Source organism: Alligator mississippiensis, chromosome 3, assembly GCF_030867095.1.
Source record: "Alligator mississippiensis isolate rAllMis1 chromosome 3, rAllMis1, whole genome shotgun sequence".
NCBI lineage: Eukaryota > Metazoa > Chordata > Crocodylia > Alligatoridae > Alligator > Alligator mississippiensis.
In genome coordinates, this window is record NC_081826.1 from 273,288,736 (window position 1) to 273,311,191 (window position 22,456).

General features: G+C 42.4%; 1 long non-coding RNA gene across 1 annotated transcript; it reads left to right on the forward strand.

Moving 5' to 3' along the window:
* The first annotated feature begins 3,081 nt into the window (after nt 1-3,081).
* On the forward strand, nt 3,082-5,596 carry LOC132249160 (uncharacterized). The gene is made up of 2 exons (XR_009460568.1): nt 3,082-3,344; nt 4,826-5,596. It is a non-coding gene; the product is annotated as an uncharacterized LOC132249160 (long non-coding RNA).
* Nucleotides 5,597-22,456: the final 16,860 nt, after the last annotated feature.

The following is a 22,456-nucleotide window of genomic DNA, read 5'->3' on the forward strand; positions in this document are numbered from 1 at the left end:
AAGTATGTCAAGTTGCCATCTTGTAATGTCAAACCTCCAACTTGTGTCCCCTGACCTATAACTCATACCTACCCCTCCTATGTAACTTGGTTCCTGAATGAATGGGGATGAATGTGGGTACTTGAGAGACAATGGCAGTAGGTCTAAAAATAGCTCCCTCTGAATAACCGAACCATCAACACCAATACAGGGACCAATGATCCAGCCATTGGAACCACCCTCAGCATTCAAGAAACAAAAGATGAGGAAACCCACCATTGTGCCAAGGCTGCACATGCTCAGTAAGAACACCTGGAACCCTCTGGAACAGGACTGACATTGCCTGGACAGGCCCTCCCCATAGGAGATTAGAGGTAGTCTGCCCCATAAAAAGGGGTAGTGAAGACTGACTCCTTGGGATGCCCTCTTCATCTGAACCAGCACCATGCCACACCACCTATCCACCTGGACGCCCTGCTGGCGATCCTCCTCTGGACAACACCTACTGGACAAGGACCCTTCTCCAGCCTAGATAGGTAGCTATCACCTCCTACACCCTCTTCAACCAAGGACTTGGACTCTGCTACTCTTCCCTACCTGGACTCCAACCCTTCCACTGAGTCTCTTTCTCCTGCTGCCATTGTGAGTGCTTGTATGTGTGTGCACGTGTGTGTGAACCAGTAACTTCATGGGGCTGTGTAGTGTGTTTAATAGACCTGTTATTTGAACCCCTGAGATGGGTTTTGCTTTGCCACGGTTCTGGCCCTGCTCCAATCTCTGCTCCTCACCCCTCTAACTTCTGTCTCATTTCTCCCTCTCCTGCTTCTTGCTCACCGCCACCTCCAACACCTGTCCTGAGCTCCTCTCTGCCTGCAAACCCCCTGTTTCTTTGCCACTATTTTATCCCCATGGTCTTTTCCCCAGATCTCTTGCTTTGTCTCCACTGCCTTTTCTCCTGATCTCTGCAACTGTTATTGCCTTGTCCTCACTGCCTTTTTCCCTGAGCTCCCAGGTTTCTGCCTCAGTTTCTTTTCTGACTGTCTTCTCCTTGCCACCAGGCTTTTTCCCTTGCACCAGTGACCTCGAGTAACCTGGGGCCACTTGATCTTAAGTTAACCCAACCCTCAGTTCCTCAGCCAGTTTCTAATCCCAGTTCTGGCAACTTTCACTCCCTACCTTTAACTCTCTCACCTTAACCTTCCTCCAAGTATCCCAGGTACCCCAAGCACACACATACATACCGTACCATCCAAGTTAGGAACTTACCTCTGTGTATGTGTAGGTGGGTTGTATATGTGTGAACTGGTGAGTGTGTGCGTGTATATATATATATGTCATTGTGTACATGATATACGAATTAGTGATCTGTGTATGTGCACTGAGTGTGTGGGTATGGACAATTGTTTTTTGTCTAACTTTTGGGGTGTATAGTCTATGTGCTTGAATTGGTGACAGGTATGCATGTGCCTAGGCTAGTTTGGATGTGTATGTGCCTTAGTTGATAGTGTATGTGTGTATGCACCTAATTGATTTGTGTGTTTGTATATATGCAATTGTGTCACACTCTCCTGTCTAACAGTGCAATATTGAGATCCTGAGAGCTGGCCTGACCCCACAGGGCAACATTTTATGGTGGAGAATGCGGGCATATTGCAGGTGTTAGTGTGAGTGAGCATGAGTGAGAAGTGTGGGTTAGGTGAGCTAGTGTACTTGTGTATTCTCTGTGTGTGTTTGTGTTGTATTTGAAGTATTGCTGTTACTGTAGGAATTCCAACACTGTTACTGTTATTGTGATTACAGAACTTGCCCCAGTGAGGGGTGGGCATACCCGGTGAAGGGTCAGCATTACAGAATTCACCCCAGAGAGGGAAGGGCATACCCGGTGAAGAGTCAGCATTACAGCACTTGCCCCAGAGAGGGATGGGCATACCCGGTGAAGGGTTGGCATTACAGAACTTGCCCCAGTGAAGGCTGGGCATACCCAGTGAAGGATCAGCATTGTTAAGGAGAACTCCTGCAGGACAGGGGCTTGAGTACCCAAAGCACTTCCTTTGTTGTTATAATTGTGGTTGTTGTTATTGTTGTTGTTGTTGTTGTTCTGGTTGTAGGGCACAGAAGTCCAGGAACCAGTATGTTCAGACAGAAGACCCCCAAACCAGGCATAAGTGATCATAGAGCTAAGTGGGTAAAAAAGGAGGAGGCAGGTCCTCTCCAGCAGAAATGCTTGTAAGATTGTTTTGTCTTGAGGCTTTTGAGATTTTGTGTCTTGAGCTTTGAGGTTTCTGAGATTTTGAGTTTTGAGTTTATTGCTGGTTGTAAGCTAGTGTTTAGTGCAAGACACTGGTTTTTGTTTGCTGCAAAGAGCTAGTATAGCCCAGTATTTAGACCTGAGTAGAAAGGGTAGCAACCTGATTCTCTGAGTTCCCCTCTTTTCTGCCAGATTTGGGACATAAGGAAGATCCAGTTCTTGAAAGGAGCTGGGTCGGTACTGGTTGAAAACCATTATGATTGAAACTGCCCCCCACAGCTGGTGCCTGTATTGTTATAACCCTATGTGGGGGAGTTAAAGAAAATTTCACTAGGAAAGTTGCATGGTTCGCTCATTCAAGGTTTGTTTCCTTACAAAGAGAGATTCAGAAATCAAAGAGCTGTGATAGAAAGAGGGAAAGGAAAAAGATAGAGGGAAGGGGGAAAAACAGGCTGTGAGGCAGCTGTTATAGAAAGAGATGTGGAAAGTGTTTAGAAAGTAAACACTTTAGAAAGAGAGGAGGGAATAAGAGATTAACAGAGTTTGAATGCTAGAGCAGGTAGGAGGAAAGAGTAAGAACGAAATTTTAGGAACGTTTGCTCTAGAGCAGGGAAAAGATGTAGTTGCTTTAAGAAAAAGTTATGTCCTGATTTCAGAGTGCCAGAGGTCATGCTGTGGTCTGATTGGGTTAAGTAAAACAACTTATATCGCTGGTCCAATAAGAAGTCAGTAGCAGAGAAGACTAAGTTCTGTGCTAGAAACTGTGAATGTTTGTAACACAAGTAAAGCCAAGAGATTGCAAAGAGTGTTGAGGTGTTTGTGCAAAACAGTGTTGTGTGTTTGCTTTGTGCCTGTGTTGCAAGGCAGAGACTGCTAATGAAAGTAAAAGTATACTTTTATTGGTAATGGGGGTGAGATGTATCCAAAAATAGTGTGGGTATAATATAGGAACCTGTGGCAGGGCACTGTTTGTGCCTGCCACTTTAAGGGGCCAGAAGGCAGCAGCTGGCAGGTGCCTGATTAGGGCAGCCATTTTAGATTCAGGGCTGCCCATATAAACAGGTGCCCACCTCCTTCCAGACTGAGAACAACCTGTCCACAATCACCCCGGTGAAAGGTAAGGACTTATATCGAGTCTGGACCCACCTCCAGGCCAGTCAGAACCCCAGGCCCTCAGCTCTTGGATGTTCCTTGCAGTGGGGCCCTGGTCCTTTGACCCTTCCAGTCCTGGCCCCAGCATTGACCAGTGGTGGTTTGGTGCCTTTTGGACATCTGTCTATGCTCAAGGTGGGGGAATTGTCTTAGTCAGTACTTAGAAAGCAGAGAACTCATTAAAAGTTCTGCCTTTTTCTCTGTGTCAACCACCAACTGACCTGATTTATCCTGCAGGGGCCCTATGTTACTCTGCGCTTTCCTTTTGCTCACTATGTATCTGTAGAAGGACATTTTATTGTCCTTAATTGTTGTAGCCAGCCTAAGCTAAGCTCCAGTCCTGCCTTGGCCTGCCTAACTGACTCCCTGCAATAGCATGCCAGGGTGGTGTATGCCTCCTTGGTGGCTGCCCCCTGCTTCCACTGCCTATAAATCTCTTTCTTTGCCCAGTCTTTCCTAGAGCTCCCTGTTTATCCAAGGGAGCTTTTTAATCCCCTTATCCCCTTTCCTGAGTAAGGGGATAGACTCCTTTTGTGCCCCAAGGATCACTCCCATGAGAAACTTCCAACCCTCTTGGACCCCCATTAGCTCAATGCTCTTGAGTTCCACCGCCTTACTAACTAGGTTTCTAAGTTTACTAAAGTTGGCCCTTCTGAAGTCTAAAAGTTTAGAATCACTGGATATTTTTCTCACTGTTCACTGGATAGTGAACTCTACCAAGTGATGGTCACTATCACCCAGGTTACTGTATACTCGCAGGTCCCCCCACGAGATCATCCCCTGTTGGTAAGACCAGGTCCAGCAAGGCGCTACCTCTGGTGGGACTAGACACCATCTGGATTAGGTGGAGGTCCTGCACACAATGTAAGAACCTCCATGAGCAGCTTATTTTGCCCGCCTGTTCCTCCCAGCAGATGTCCGGGTAATTTAGGGCCCCCATGACCACTGCCTCCCTCGCCTGTATGGCATCTGAGAGCTGCTTAGAAAATACTTCATCTAGCTCATCATCCTGGTGAAGAAGTCTGTAGTAGACCCCCACTACCAAGTCCTTTTTCCCTGGATCCTGACGCACAATGCCTCCGTATTCCCCTTCCTCCACTCCTGCCTTGATGACAGAAGATGTGTACTTGTCCTTAACATAGAGAGCTACACCCCCGCCTTTTCTCCCCACTCTATCTTGTCTATACAACCTGTATCCCTCAATACCCACCACCAGTCATGCATAGAATCTCACCATGTTTCAGTTAAGCCGACTAGGTCATACTGTGTGCTAGCAAGTAGGAGTGTGAGCTCCTCCTGTTTGTTCCCCATACTCCTGACATTTGTGTAAAGACATTTTGGCCCCCCAGTGGGTGCTCTTGGTGTCCCTTTGCCTTGATAGCATGTGTTCCCCTTAGTGCTTACCTGGTTAGGTAAGGTGCCTTGATTGTGGCTTTCCAACCTTAGGTTCTCATCAACCACCAGTTCCCCGTCCCCTGTTGAACCTAGCTTAAAGCTCTTCCGAGATCAGCCAACCTGCGGGAGAACAGATGCTTGCCTCTAGGAGAGAGATGAAGATCATCCCATCCTAGTAAGCCTTCTTCCTGGAAGTGTTGGTCGTGGTTGTAGAATCCGAATCCCTCCTGAAGACACCATCTCTAGAGCTGCTGGTTGACTTCCCTGATGTGGGCATCCTGGCACCTTCAGCTGTTGCCAACTGGAAGGATGGAGTTTGTTTTATAACATCATCCAGTAAAGTTACCAGCTTAATTTGGAATACTCTTGCACCTAAGTCTGAGGGATTTTGTCCCAGAAACAAATTTTCTTGAATAGCAGGCCATTTTGGATTTGCAGTGAATGTAATAAATAGATCTGAGTGTCCATATTTGCTCACTATTGCCATAGTACCATGATCTCATTCTCGCATATTTCTTGGTCCTCCTTGGAATGATGATGGTAAAATGACAGTATTTCTTACTTGCATACCAGAGGTTTCAGCAGTTTCTGTTAAGAAGTCCATAAGACCACTGTATTGTGCTACTCTAAGCTTTCCTTGCTGTTGCCTAAGGTAATTTAAATTGTTTGCCTCAACTTGTAATTGTGAATATACAGTCCACTGTTGAGTCAATTGTCCTCCACATAAAATTGAATTAAATTCATTTTGATGAAATGCTGTTTGAGCAACTTTGAATTGTAACATGGAGTCTTCAAAAATTAAAAAAAAAAAAAAAAAAAAATTCTCATATCCAGGAAGTTGCAAAGCTTCATGCCAACCCAGTTCACTACATGAATAAAACACAACATATGTCATGGGATCTAAGTTAGCATTCAAAATACTTATATTTTCAAAGCCTTGGGATCTTGCATAAATTCTTATATCCCTATGGAAAGGGGGTTCTCCGTCGTCATTCTGGAAAATCATGGCAATTTCATAATTGTTTGGCAAATCATATCTTTTCTGTCAGATTCTTGGTCATGATGGAATACCATGCTAACATTTGCAATTGAATGAATTTCCTCAGCCACTCTTTGTTCTTCTTCTTTTACAACTTCACTTTAACATTTTGTAAGGGGTTAAAAATGGACTGATGTTTCTCAGGAAAGCATCCATGTCTTGCATTAAAGCAGGATCACATTGGTGATTTTTTTTTTGGGGGGGAGGGGGATGATTTAACCATTCTTCAACTGCTTCTTTGTGATCCAAAACATAAAGCTGGCCATAGGATCTTGCATCTCCATCTATAGGCTATAAATGAGATGTTGGGTGATAGAATTGTCCATTGACACAAAAGCAATATGGGTCCTGTCCAGGAATGGGTGCAATTTTTGCTCCTAAAGGTGCAAAGCTTAAAGAACTATTAAATGACCAAATGTTGGTCTAGAAGTTCTCATAAAATATATGTTGTGGGTTGCTCATGAACTCTTTAAGTAATGAGGGAAATTCATGGCGGTAAGGTAACCTCACTTATTTTCCTTTGTGACAGCAATTTCTAAACTTTCCATCTGATGGCTGCTCAGCTGTGAAGTTTAAAGAATGGCAAAATTGGCTAATGACATTCATTTTACTGCAGTAATGCCTTTCTACTTCTGACTGTCTTAAGAAATGACTGCCTCTTATTAGGAATTGTCTTTGCAGAGCAAACAGAGTTCAACTGTCTTCTCACCACACCACATTCTTAGGACTTAGTTGCCTGACTTGCTTGATGTCATGTGGCATCTAAATGTCTTTGTATAGCACCTTTTTCATGAGACTCACTTGCATGACTTCCTTTATGGTGTTGCATATTTGATTGTCTGCGCATAGCTGCCTCGCCTTTCAACTTGTTAGCATGGCATTTTTGATGGTGTTGTCCATCTCCTTGTCTTCATTTAGTAGCCTACTTTTGTGATGCAGTAGCATGGCATTCTTGATGGCATTGTACACCTAATTGTCTTCACACAGTGGCCTGTGGTCAGGAGTTATCTGCATGGCTGTCTTGATATTGTTGCAAGTCCAATCACCTTCTTTGTGTAGCTATGTCCTCAGATTCATTGTCACATGCACATCTTTTTTTTTCTACTTGCATCTAATTGTCGTTGTTCAGCAGATTGTTCTAGAATGTGACTCTGTGTCCAATGTTGTTGACACTCCTTATTGTGATGTTTTCTCTCAGCATGACATTAGCATCCCATAGTAAAGTACAGTAAAAGCTCTGTTATCTGGCATCCCCCTAGAATGGGGGATGCCAGTTAATCAAATGTGTACCGTCTGGTGTGCTCCCCGGCATCAGTATACTGGGGGACAGGGAAGGGGGGCCCTGCACAGGCTGCTTTGCCCCTCACAGGCTGCTTTGCCCTGGGCTGTGGGCCAAAAAAGTGGCAAAGAAAAAAGCTCATGGCAGCAAAGCAGGAAGTCCCCCGGAAGTGGTACTTCTGGTCTTGCTTTTGTCACATCCCTCGGATGCCGGTTAATAGAGTTTTCCAGCTAATAAGTGCTGGTTAACACAGCTTTTGCTGTACTTGCAGAGTTTGTGTCAACTTCTTGGAAGGTGTTGAACATCCAATTGTTCTATTGCAGTATTCTCACAATAGCCAGGAACTTGGCTCCTGCTTTTCCTCAGGTGGTCCCACTGCTAATAAATTGCTAGTCCCAAATGATTTATTTCTCAGGTGTGGAAAAGGGGTGGAAGGATTTGTTGCACCTATGGCTTGAGGAGGTGGCAGGTAACATGGAGGGGCTGGTGTTTTTTCTTAGTGGGGCTCAGCACTAATTAATTTCAAAGCCTAATTGATTTATTTTGTGTGGTGGTGGTGGTGGTGGTGCAGTGGGAGCTGCTGCACTGGAGGCTCCTGTAGTAGGCATGACACACTGACAGCTTGAGGTGGTGGCGGTTAACGTGGAGGGCCTGCTGTTTTTTCTGTTCTGGCCCCAACACTACTTAATGGCAAAGCTTGATTGATTTTTGTGGAGGTGGCACAGAGGGAGCCACTGAACCAGTGGCTTTTGCAGTAAGCACACTTAACTGATGGCTTGAGGTGGTGGCAGTTACCATGGAGGGCCTGTTGCTTTATCTTAGGTGGCCCCAGCACAAATTAATTGCAGTGCTTACTTGATTGGGGGTGTGTGTGTGTGTGTGTGTGTGTGTGTGGAGTTGGTGCAGAGGGAGCCACTGAGCTGGAAGCTCTTGGAGTAGGTACCCCACACTGATGACTTGAGGTGGTGGCAGCTACTGTGAAGGGGTTGCTGCTGTGCTGGAACCAGCTGAGGTACTAATTTAATTTCAAAGCTTAATTGATTTAATTTAACGTGGGTGAGAAAGGGGTGGAGGGACCTACTAAACCAGAGCTTTGAGGAGGTGCCAGTACCAGCAGAGGGGCTCCTATTTTAACTTAGGTGGCCCCATTTATCTCATTCACATGTGACTATCTGAAAAAGAGAAATAGCTAATAGTAGCCCAGTACCATATAGAGAGAGTATTCTTACTGGTAACTGTTCTTAAAAGAGGTAACATAAAATACAATGCATACATAACTTATACAACCCAATTAGAAAGGGAGAAGACTTCTACTAAGTCATTTTTAAGTATTTAATGAAGCTAAATGTCATACAAATATTGCCTTACCTAACAAAGTATTGTAGGAGGTTGGCTAACTACTTGGCACTAAAGAGCCATATCCTAATAAGCACACAAGTCAAAGTAGGTTTCATAAATGAACACCCCACAAAATTCAGTTTTGAGTGTATTTGAGCTTTGGTTTGGTTGTTTCTTGTTTGTTTGTTTGTTAGTTTTTTCTTTTTACTTTTTAAAGAAAATATTAAAAGATTTTGAGCTAATTTCTGTGGAAACCAGAAGTACAAAAGGGACAAAAGAGACTAGATCAGCTTTAAAAGAAACTGTATTAGCAGTGGTCATAAAGAAAGGTCAAATGTTTGTCCAACTAGCCTGTCGTCATAGTTAAAGAACACCAGCTTCCATAGCCAACAGCACATGAGGGAGTACTAGGGATAGCATCACATTCAGCCATCTTTGTTTCCCCAGCCTGAGCAATGACATGCCCATTTACAGCTGAGGTGGCTAGAGGAGGCCTCCCTCAGCACAGTCTAGAATAAGACTCAAACTCCAATTTCTGGAAATGTAGTGAGATGCCTTAACTCTTTTTCCAATATTCTTCACCAGCAACAGTAGTTGCCTAAAATGTATGATACTAAAGAGTCTATCTCATTCATTCCTTTCATAAGAGAAAAATCCCTTCCCACAACCACTGGCTTGCCATCAGCAGGAGAGTGACTGACTACATTTATATTTCCAGGAAGGCATCTTCTGAAAATAAGAGGATATACAGAAACCAATAATACTTTCACAGTGTGAACACAAGAGTAACCTCAAGATATTAAACAGATTTGCAACTGAGGAAGACTGGTTTTGGTAGTTTGGGATGCTTAAAGGTAAAATGTTTCAGGAAGATGCATTTTAAAATATTCCTGGATTAAAAAAAAAAAAATTTTTTCAAGGATAGAAACAATCCATCAAACTATGCAAATAAAGTGCAATGGGACAGTACAGTTCCATCTACTCACATAAATAGTGAATTTGGCCCAGTGAGTTTAATTTCACATGCTTGCAAATATTCCCTTGACTTGACTTTGCCTGTAGAATTAATTGAGCGAGGGCCAGGGACAGCACCTGTAAAATCTAGCTGCTGACCAATAGATTAGGCCCTGAAATTTTTTATAAAGTAGATGTCAGGGGGTCAGCAATATTTTTGGGCAGAGTGCCAAAAACACCTGCAACTTCAACTTGAAGGATGTTGGCGTGCTAGGGGCAGATGGCGGGGGAGCCATGAATTCCCTGATCCTTGTTGTGGCCATATAGTCCCGGGCCCTTCCCCACCATTCACCCAGAGGCATGCATGCCAACCAAAATGTCTTTGAGTGCCACACTCTGGCACCCGTGCCTACCCCTAGTGTGTATATATAATACTAATATAATTGTCTCCTCCCAGGAGGATGTTAATTTGCAAGCTACAAGCATGAGAAGACTCATAGAAGCTGATGATAAAAAAGGTCATTAGAAAATTCTGGAAGGTACAACAAACAAAGAAACATCCAAGTTGTAGAGTGTAATCTTCAGAAATAACATCATCAGCATCCAGATGCTTGGGAACAAACTCTGGATGTTTCTGTGGTTAGATACTATCCCTAGAGTGTTCATGTATGCCCTTTAGATCCATTATTTCAGAGCAAAGCAATAACTTATTTAAATTATGGTATATATTGTACACACTGAACCTATTAATAGTGCATATTTCATCAGTTTAATTGACATGAAGGCATATTCCTAGCATATACACAATTGGCAAGAAATTGTGCACTTAGGCAAGCCTATCATTTTATACTGAGTAAAAATTCTGAATTTTGGCTGTGAGAAGGGCAAACAAAAATAATAATAAAATAAAACCTTCACTCATTCATCTAATGAAAAGAAACGGGACCAAATTTCTGCTGATTTACAGTCTGTAAAATCCCTCTGAAGGTTTATGGCAGAAAGCATGATGTAAATCAGCGTAGATCTTGGCCCAATATATTTAATTGAGGATATCTGTCTACAAATCCTAAAGATCCAGTGAGAGTAATTCAGCCAAATACTTTTCTCACTTGTATCTGTGCAACCACACCTATTCCAGCATGGTTGGATAGCTGTAAGATCAGCAGTCATCCCTTTAATTTTAAAGAAATTTTAAAAAGGAAAGAAAAAGAAAAAAGGAAATGAAAAACTAACTTCCACATAATGAAAGAGTATTCATCTGTCAGCCTGAAAAAAAGAAGTTGGATTTTAATTAACACATTAAGATTACACTGGGAAATGTTCCCATAATTTATCCTAGGACAGTGCCTCAAATAACCCTTTACCCTATAACTCAGTCAAATGCAATTTAATTAATAACATCTTGAATCCCTAAAATTGCTTAAAAGAAATCTACTATTATAAGAACGTGGCATTCTTCAACACTTATTCTTGTTTTGTTGTCACTTACAGCATCTGCCAGTGCTGTAGCTGGATTTTCTACTAATTTATATATTTATATGTCATTGTGTATATGTCATCCACCATCACTCGCTAACGAATGGATGCCATAAGTGTCATTGCGTAAAGGTGTCAGAGGATCAAACTTATTTTGAGAGAAAGCTTGGCCTTGGGAAGAAGCCTTGGCTGGTCTCCCTGTCCTTAAAGGAGAACCACTGCATGGCTTTTTGAGGGGCAGGCCTCCAGCTTGAGACCCTAGCTTCTCTTTGTCCTTGACTTTCCCCAGCACTCCATCCCCTTTGCCTCGGGCAGCTCCTTTCTGATGAGCTCCTAGGAAAAGAGATGTTTTCTTCTTCAGAGGATGGGACGTCTAGAGTGTCAATGTCTGAAACAGCTTAAAAAAACCCAGTCTTTATTGTACTACCACAATTCCCTCTGTCCTTCCTCAGTCTCCACTCTGTTGTTCCTGGGACTATTCCTTTCTCTGTACTCTGTCTTCCATGAGACTCCTCTCTTTTTCAGCTGTCCGTCCTCCCTGGAACTACTCTTTCCTTCATAGAATCATAGAAAATTAGGGCTGGAAGGGACCTTAGGAGGACATCTAGTCCCCTGCTCAGAATAGGACCATCCCCAAGTAGACTATTCCATCCAAGGCTTTGTCAAGCTGGGCCTTAAAATCCTCCAAGGATGGAGATTTCACCACCTCCCTAGGACTAGGTTACCCATTCCAGTGCTTCATCACCTTCTTAGTGAGTTGTTTTTTTTCTTAATATCCAACCTAAACTTCCCTTGCTGCAACTTGAGACCATTTGTTTCTTGTTCTGTCATCTGTCACCACTAAGAACAGTCTAGGTCCATCTTCTTTGCAACAATGCTTCAGGTAGTTAAAGGTTGTTATCAAATCCCTTTCCTCCCCCCCCCCCCCCCCAAGTCTTGTCTTCTGCAGACTAAATAAGCTCCCTTCCCTCCTGGATCTGGGGAGGCACCCAGGGTCCCCCCATGGCTGATTGCCAAGCCAGGGGGGCACAGAGGCCCCCCTGCACACCCCCTTCCCTGCCCCCCATCAGATGTGGAAGTACTTCCAGTCCACTTCTGTGTTCACTGCCAAGCACATGAGCACCCCCCCCACACACACACACACACACTCCTGTGGGACACTCCATCCACCCCAGCATTACAGTATTCACAAGCCACACCTGGTACCTCGAGGTATGTAGAGAAAAAAACATTTAAAGCTGTATCTATGTCCAAATCACCGATTCTCTGAATCAGCATTGAATCTTAATTTTTGGATTCGGCCAAATCGAGTCAGGGACAGTGATCCGAATCAATGAATTGAATCACTGTTCCTGGTTCGGGCCAAATCTGAATCAAATAGGGCCCATTTTGCACACCCCTACTACTTAGCCAGTTGATCTCAAGCCAGTGCAACTTGGGATTCTTCTGTCCTAAGTGCAACTTGTCCTTGTCGAACCTTGTGTAATAACTTTTGGCCTAACCCTCCAATTTGTCTAGGTCACTCTGAATCCTAGCCTTACCCTCCAGCATATCCATTACTCTCTCCAGCTTGGTGTCATCCATGAACTTGCTAAGGGTGCAATCCATCCTATCTTCCAGATCATTAATGTAGATATTGAACAAAACTGATTCAAGGACTGACCCCTGGGGCACTCCACTTGATATCAGCTGCCAACTAGACTTTAAGCCATTGATCACTACACTTTGAGAGACTTACGATTCAGCTAGCTTTCTATCCACCTTACAGTTAATTCATCCAACCCATAATTCCTTAGCTAGCCTGCAGAAATGCTGTGGGAGACTATAGAATGCTGTCTATGAAAGAGAATTACCAAAAAATTTTAGTCTTAAATTCATATTGTGGGTACCTTGCTCCCACTGACTGCAATAAAATCAATGGGAGTTAGGCAAGTAACGAGGCATTGGGTACCTAAATATTTTCTGTGAATCTGGACCAAAATCATTTAACAGCTACACTTTCAAAACTGATTTATTTGGTTTTGTAAATACAGCTAAGCAGTAGTCTGCGTTCAGTGTCTAAGTCCCTTTGAATATCTAGTCCTAAGTTACTGAGACACTTTTGACAGTGAATTTTAGTCTCCTTGCTCACCTAGATTAAATTTTTCAAACTATTTAAGCAGTATAACAGAAAAGAACTTCAGGAGTGTCCCCATATAGCAGTAAGCTCCCTGAAATATTGGTCACAAAAATATTTTATCCATGACCATTACAACTTATCCAAGATAACTCTGGATTCAAAAGATATTTTGTTTCTTTCTAATTTTAAGGAGGTTTGAAACTATCTTAGGAATTTTATCATGTTAGGTTATCAGTTTTTGGAGAATAAATCTCCTCCTATGAGAGAAAATACAACTCAGACAGCATTTATTATTTGGAACAGAGTACTCAGAAACTAAATATAATTCCACTCTGAGCACAACTACATGAGACACTTTACTGCTTAGCAGACTAATTTGCTGTACAGTAAAGCATCATTGTCTACATGTGCACAGCAATTAAGGTACAGTAGACTAATTTGCTACACTGCCAGATAGTTCCATCAGATACAAGTGGTATTTGGCAGGGCAGTAAATTACTGCACTTAAATACACACATAGATGGCAAGATCAGGATTAGTTTACTCCAGTTCAAATTGAGCTAAAGTATATTCAGTTGCATTAATTGCACATGTAGATGTGCCCCATAGATATTAATCGCTAATCCTCACATGCCAGGAGCAATCTTAAAAACAATTTCTTCCTGTAGCAGGATAAGCTAAAAAATCATACACCATATTTAAATGCATGTAACACACTTCATTGTTCTTAGACAAAATGTAGAAAGAAAGAATTTGCTAGAGTCATGACTAACTGTGTGACGCACAGTAAGTTATCTCCTGGGCACTGTATGCTCCTAGGACATGGCACCAGGAACTATGAAGAATGTGGCCCCCTCGTAAGAAAGTATAGATAACATCAGTACAGGCAGTCCTTGGACTTACAGCGCAATTGGTTCCTGAAAACCGCATCTTAAGTCGAAATATTGTAACTCAGAATCAATTTTTTTCATAAGAAGCAATGTTATAAGTGCAGGATTGGTTCCTGGACCAAGACCCAATACAGTATTTTCACTAAAAATACCCCAGAATTTTGTACTCTATCAAGTTATAGATGAGTAATATAGCTACCTTAATGTATTCATATTGTAAATAGCAATCATTGATTTGGAAGGACTTCTTTGAGGTGACTTGGCTGGACTTTTTGAAGGGTTCTTGGCTGGAGTCTTCTCAAGAGTCTTGGATTAAGGTTTTTCTGGAGTATTGTCTGCTTTCTTAAAGAAAGTGTCCAAGGAAGTTTGAACAGATGTTCTCCAGTGAGATAAGCGATGCAGCGAACTTGTTTGCTGGTGTGGCATCGCATCAGATCAAACATTGTAAAGTCAAAACTGACACCATAAAGTTGAAACAGGGTGTCAACTTACAACGTTTTGCACTTACAACATTTCAACTTACAAAGGTTGTAAGTTGAGGACTGCCTGTATGGTTTATCCTGAATTTGTATTGGTATTAGAAAGAGTAGAATTAACCATTAGTCTTTAACTCCCTTTAACTCATTAAAAAAATACAAGACACATGAGTTTGGGAACTGCATTTCAAAACTGAGAGGTTTTATGTTTTAATTGACTTGTATCAGTTTGAAGTGAGTTAACATAATAAGGGCCCTTTAGCATCAGCTATTAGTTCTTGCATTAATTTATAATTATTTAGTATGTTAAAGACCCATCAGGCCACATCTTGTCCAATTTACTAGATGCCTCATGGTACATCTACACTGAATGCCCAACATGCTCAGGGAACATGCCTTACCCATCTAATCCTGCTTGCATATGCCAAACCCAGGAAAAAAATCATTGAAACCACTCCAAGGGTTCTCGCTCTTCACTGCCACATTTCTAAGTACTAGGAGATAAGATGGGAAGGGAATGCTTGAGAGCTCCCTTCCCTGAGAAGACCAGGGATGCAGTGTAGACATAACCTAAGTGGTGGAAGGTACTCGAGTATGATCCTATTCCATCCTGTATGAATCCTTGAAAAACATTAAAACAAAATTAAGATTGGTCTAACTTAGTCTAAAGAATGAGGTGATGGCATTTTACACATGGATGTTTTTTTACAGACTCAAGCAGTGTGGAATAAAATTGCACTTTGGCACCTAAATCCATTTGCACACCTAATAGGTGGACTAGGATCTGACCCATGTTATCTGAAATCCACAATCCCTTTTGGAGCCATTACAATTAGTTGTATCAAGGCCTCATCATAGGACTTTTTACCTTCAGATTTGTGCCTTACAAGAGGGATCAGTTGGCTTTCACATTTCAGTGGAAGTAGTAAAACAACTTTGTCCATTGTCTACCTTTTAAGAGAATAAAGGGTAGAGCTGGCACAACTTTTTTGTCCCTCCCAAAAAGGTAAATCAGTATTGTAAAAGAAGATTGTGTGAACAGATGAAATTTCATCAAAAGAAGACCACTGATTTGTTTTCAATAAGCTATTGATTTAAGTAACAAATGTCATAAGGATTACGAGACCAAATGTTTCTTATTTCTACTCATTTTGGGCTCAAAAGCTAAAAAGATTTGTTTTAAACACAGACTTAAATATAATAAATATGAATAAAAAATAAATGTTGTGCTCTGGTTCTGTCCCAAAGCAGTGTGCTTGCTTTTAACAATGTCTATTCATGATAATGCATCAGTCTATTAGATATAAAATATATATATATTCACCCTCATATTCCCCACGTTCTTGAAGCCTAAGTTTCAGACATCAGCTGGCCACACATACTAAATTTTCTATCTTCTCTGACTTGGACAACAGGAAAAGAAGGAAAAAAATATTGCAATCATGTATAAACAATTGTTCCCCCAGATGCTAAATATTTTAAAGTGATACATATTTCAGAGTACATATAGAAGTGTTTACAGCAAAACTCATATACATGTAAGAGCTTAAAATATTGACATTCATGGGTAGTAGTGGAGGGGTGAAATCTTGTAGGATATTATTAGCAAGCCATAGTTAGAAATGCATTTGTGTGAAGGTGTCATCTTTGTTATGTGCACTAGGGCTGAGACATAATTCTTATATCTTTTTATTTCTATGACAGCAGACACTGCAGAAAGCTTTGACTCTTCCTATCAATACCTATACAATTCTGTGGGTTTACAGACTTTTGGAGATAGAGCTCAGCTGATTACAGATTGCTTTCTAAGAGATGCTATTACAACACCTAGTTGACCTCATCTATTTAGAAATCTTCTTATATGCTTTTAAGTACACAAATTCAAAAGGGTGAATGAATTAAAGGACTCAGACAAAGCAATTGTATGGGTCATGATGAATGCACCAGTGGAATGACTTTGAAAGTATAAACTCTTGAACTGAGCCTAGAAATTCTTTTAACTGTGGATTGTATAAACATTTCACATCCTGCTCCATAGCAAACCTGTGCCCCGACTAGGGTAAGATAAGATTTACTTTTAGACCTTGGAAGCTTGCAGAATTGTTGAACATATAACCTCATAGCATATTTTTACTCCTTTTTAACAGAACATTTACATTTTATCTGAAGAAAAGTAATATCCTGTTGTAGCAACATTAAAGACTTGTCAGAAACTTTAATAAAGCAAATATAATACTGGCAAGGGTTTATACTGAAGTGTGGCATTTAATTGGCTCAGCTTGCTGATAGCAGCAGCAAAGCTATTGTTATGTTCTCAGCCCCAGCTGTTTATATATGCCGTGATATTAATCATTGCCTTCTACCTTTTTGCCTTTCCACTGATTTGAAAAAAGCTGATGTTAAAAAAAAAAAAAAATAAATAAAAAATGATGTTGTGGTTAAGACTTAGGGCAGAAAATCAGATGACCTAGGCCAAGTTTGTCAAAACTGGAAGAGACTACACAAGACACTAGAAGCACAGTAGATTAATTCTACTGCACATTAGCATGTCACGGTGAAAGCACGTGTAGACATGTGCCCACTGAGTGACTAGATACGTCTATAGAGCACTTGTTTTAGGCATCCAGGTAAATGGTTTGATTTTTCAAAAGTGCTGAACTTATTTGGTTGAATGTGCAGGGTTCTCAACTCCTCTGCAAATCCAACACTTTTGAGAAATACTACAAGGACAACAGGTAGCAAAATCAAGCACAATACCTGGTTCATTTGGCCCTAGTATTCGTGACAGGGCTGATCTTAAAAGTTAAGTGGTATCTTTATTTTAAATGGTTTGCTTCTCTTTGTAAGTAAGAAACTTGCCTTACATTAGAGGACTTGTAATGTCCTCATGTCCCAAGTGTGGATATTGCCCTTACAGGACCTTAGATTTCACATATGATGGGAAGTCACTTCATTTCAAAGACACATATGTTTGAAAATGAAGAGACTTACATACAGTCAAATACAAAGATAACAACTTAACACTATTCTTAAGTTACTAGTCAATTGTCCATCAGGAATGACGGAGGGTGGGAAGCGTGCAGGGAGAGAGCCCCATGCTCCCCCCATCCTCGTCTGGACCCGGTCCCCCTTTACCTACTGCTACTTGGGGTCCAGGCCCACTCCCCTCATCCCTACTGCATTAGCAGAGGGAGTGGAGGAGAGGGCCCAGGAGGATGCGAGGGAGGACCAAGCCCTAGGGTGTGGAGAAAGCGGTCTGCTGTGGCGGAGGGAGCAGCGGGCCCAAGTCAACCCAGCAGCAGTGGGGGAAAAGGAGGAGTGGACTCAGAGCCAACAGGTGGGAGGGGACCTGGGCCCAAGGGGTGGAAGGAGGCCCAAGCCCAAGTTGGCAGAGAAGCCAGCCTGTAGTGGGGGAGGGGAGCAGTGGGCATGGCCCAATGTGGCAGCAGCTGGGGGAGGGGAGGAGCGAGCCTCTTTCCCCCCTCGGGCCTGGGCTGACTCCTCCACCACTCCCCTCCTCCCCCCCTTGGCTCCAAACCCGCTCCTCCCATTCCCCCACCGCCGCTGGGTCAACCCAGGCCTGCTGCTGCCCCAGCTCGGGCTCGGTCCTCCTCCCCCTCCATGTGGGGCCCAGGCCCACTCCTCCTCTTTCCCCCACCGTTGCCACTGCAGTGCACCTGCTATTCCCCCAACCCACATCAGGCCCACTCCTCCCCCACCCCACTGCCATGTCATCCCGCATCAGGTCCTGCAAGCAGTGATAACAGAAGGGGGAGGGGTGGGCTGAGGTCGCAACCCCAGTACCCCCCTGTGCTGCCACCACCATCACCTGCAAGGAGTAAGGGGGGGTTGAGGCCAGCTCTGGTGGCCTTGTCCCCCCCACCCCCTTCATCCTTGCCACCTGCAAGGAACAGGGCAGGGGAGGTGAGGCCAGCGTTCTGTCCACTCCATTGCCACTGCCTCCAGGGAGCAGGGTGGTGGGGGAAAGGCCAGCACAGCTGGCCTCACCCCTCCCCTCCATTCCTTGTGTCCCCACCATCATGGTGGCACTCCACTGGCTGCCAGCTCCTGTTGGAATGCTTGTTCACACTCTGATTGGCTGTTTGTCAGCCAGTCAGAGCATGAATACAGTGTTACAGACAGACAGACAGACAGACAGGCTTTTATAATATTAGAAGATTGATAGCAAAATATAACTTATACTTGCTGGAGCAGCTGTGAGTTTTCATGTCTTTCCAATCTAGGTTAGCTCTAATATGTTCATATCAAGACTATATAAAACATGCAAAAATGAAAGAGGTAAAAATTATTTTTACTAGCTATGTAAGCTTGTCCCTTAGCATCTTATTGCCACTATGCTTAGGTTTCCAGCTTCCAAGCCCTATTTGTTTGCTTGTCCTATAATACACATCTCCAAGTCTTTTTTTTTTTTGTTGGTATTACCTAGTCTAGTCCAACACCACATTTCTAATTTATGGAATGATCCAAAAATGTATTGTAATCTACGATCATCTCTCTCTTTACTTCAGTAGGCTTTGGATCAGGCTCTTGTGTCCCCCTTGAAAACTCACTATTTATAATAAAAATTGTATTACTTTTCTTTAGGCATGTCTACACAAGACACTATAGAGATATGGTGTTGGTGGGCACAAACCATGACACAGACACTATGTCATCGTAGCATCTCAAAATAATCATGCACCAACAGCACTGTGCAGTACCAAATGTGTAGTCAGGGCTCATGTAGACATGCCCTTTATATATTAAAACAAACAGATATACAAAACCCACTTAATTAAATGCCAAGGTGAGTTCAGATGATTAAAATGAGTAAGTAAGAGACTGAATGGTACTGCAAACTACTAGATAAAGTTATCAAAACATTTCAAGGATACTTTGATCTGCACATGAATTTCAGTTGGTAACCGGAGTGGACCATGTGCATACAGTCTTATCTGTTCACAGGCTTGCTTTGAAGGGATGGAAGTTATGACAGCCAGAGGGATCTCACGTTGATCTCTTGAGTCACTTCTAACATAGGCATAATTATCTCAGACACCTTCTACAGATAAAAAGGGAAGATGTTGGATATGCTTCACTGGACACTTGAAAATCCCAGAGGAGTGGCCATGCATTTCACTGCATTTTATTCCTCTCTTTTCTTCCCTGACACTAGTTAGGTGCTGATGGCATTTTATTTTCATTTCTACTGCCTTTCTGAAAATGCAGTGACCACCCAAAGGAGACAAAGCCCACCCAAATGGTCATTTTTGGCACTCCTCTGTGCTCTTAGGCTATAAAAGAATTATGGCATTGCTGTACAAGCCCTCACTAGTCATGGTTTAGCAAATGCAGCTTAATGGGACAGTGTCCCCATCATTTATACAAATCATTAATCCTGTATCATGGGAACCTTACTGATCATTACAATTACAATTACCTTAATTAAATAGCATATATCAGACTAATTATTACCTCTCCTTATTGTCTGAAATCTTCCTGCTCTTGGCTTCCTGCCAAAAGGAGTAAAGAGACTGTCTGCCAAGTTTAAAATTAAGTACGTATGCTGTTGCTAGGCCAAAAAATGACTAGTGAGGACTTGCTAACTGTTTATTAAGATTCATAGGGCATAAATACCCAGGAAAGAATGGACTGTTTTGGGTGGTCTGAGTGAGCATTAATGGGAATAATAAGATGAAGTTAAGGACAAAAAAAATCACATTCAATATCAGATGGAAAACATTGTCATGCAAAGCAGCAGCAGGATTGGAAAAGCCTATCCAGAAAGGTGTAGGGGATGGACAGGCCCAACCATTTCTAGGAAATCCAACCCAACAATTTGTGATGGAGGTGATCTAGGAGCTAGCACCGCCTCCATCACTTCCCAAAAACTCTCAGTAGAGTAGAGTTGGTGTCACTAGAGATGAATAATACCACTGGGCTGCCCCTCAGACGGTCCTGACTAGAGCAGTCTACTGGAGGCAAGAAAAAGGACTGAGTTAATTCAGAAAATCTATCCCCTGAGAAGTCCTTTACTAGGAGATTGTTCTAGGTGTTGGACATAACTTTCTTCTTCTACTTGACATTCCTTTGCCATACTTGCTGAATCAAATGGATGAGCATAGGAGTATAAATTTAACCTACGTTTTCAAATATGACCAGTGGTCTGATGTACATCTATTTTTAGATAGAAAATGTGAGCATTTCTTCCTAGTAATTAGATCTGGTCAGGAAACAGTTTACACATCCCAAGAAACTTTCTGTGATTTCTGAACACTTCCTAGTCTGCATCAAAATTAAACTATGACGTTCTTAGAAAAATAAGATCCCATCTCCACCCTCCTCCCCACCCCACAAAAAGCCAATATCCCGGTGTGAGGATGCTCACCTGCAATGTAGAAGACCCAGATTCAAGTTTCTGACCTGATATTTTCCCAGATATGAAGTAAATGCTCTAATCACCAGTTTATTGACCTTTTTCTTTGATGTGTTTCTCTCAGTCTCTGTTGTCATAGCTGTGTACTTTGTACAATTAACTATTAGCACAGGAGCTTGAACCTAGTTGCCCCATATTCAAGAAAGCGGGTACCCTCACTCCTCAGATATAGTGTCATCCTCTTACCTTCTTTGACACAAGGATTATGTGTGTATACAAAGTGGAACCACTCCATTTCCGCAACCCCAACAGGTTGGAGTAGATGACCCTTGAGGTCTCTTGAAACCTATTAAACACAGAGTAAATACTAGTTGTTAAATTACTCATAAGGGAGAATGGCAAAAGAGCAAGGACTTGGGACTAGAGTACAAGTGAGTGCCCTGTCTACAAGGCTACTGGCTGTTCTGTGACACTACTTGCTATTTCTGACCAGAAGTCCAACTTGCACATAAGAAATTATTTCTTGATGAGAAATTCATCCAAACTTGCTCATTCATAAGGAAGGTTTTTTTATTTTCAACAAATCAACATTTTCTAATGAAAATCTCCTTCATGAAACACAATCCCTGGCTACTTAAATTTACATTTTCTTTTTCTTGATGTAAAACTAATATCTTCAAAGGCAGGATTCTTAGAGAAATTCTTTCCTCCACATTGTCTGCTGGTCCAAATATGGGTATCTTGTAACAAGCACTTAATGGTGTTCCATTAGCAAGATGGAAATATAAACCTACAGTATCACCACTCATCGAGGCTTTGAACTTGGCTTTTGTCCTCTGATTAGGTAATTTTAATCCTGGGTTCAACGTATTAAGCTCATCAGCCATGGGGATTGTGATTCAGCTTTCTTTTTCCCTTTGTAAATAAAAGCTTCCAAGCTTTAATTTGGCACATGTTTTACAAGAGTATAAATAAAACGTGAGAGCAACTGTTTATGGCTTTTATAGATTCGTTATTGTAAAAATTCCTACGGTTTGGTGATGTCATCTGCTCTTTTCACCTCTTTTAATGTGTTCTGAGTTTGTAAAGAATTGAACTAAAGGAAAGAGAAGGAATAGGATTAATATGGAGGTTACAAACATTGACTGCCACTCCACATTCCTTTTAGATTTTCTTTGCCCTTTAGGAAAAGGCATTAAAAACTAGGAGTTGACATGGGCAGGCTGCAGTAATTTACTATGCCAGCACCAAAAACTAATCCTCGTGGCATTCTGAATGAATACGGCCCATCAACATTGGGATTTGAGGCTTAAAGCTTGATGCAAACAAAAACAACATATTGAGTCATTTGTGAAAAAGTCAAACAATAACATTGTGCAGCTTCACACACAGTTTATACCAGGGGTAGGCAAAGTCTGGCCCATAGGCCAGATCTGGCCAGCAGTGAACTCCATTTCCCAGCAGCCCCTGCCTGCATGGCTGGGGCTCGTTTCCATAGAGAACCCAGCAGCATAGCACAGGGCCTGGGTTTCCATGGAGACCGGTGCTGGCAGGCAGCAGCAGCATCAGCCTCTTCCTGATGGGGGGACTGAGGGAGGGGCTGTGTTGCAGGCAGGCTCAGGTGCCACCACCTGTGCAAAGCAGGCAGCAGTGGTAGCAGTGGCACCATTGGGAAGGGTGGCTATGGAAGGCTACAGGGAATTTGGGGGTGGGGTTATAGCCTCCCTAAGCTCTC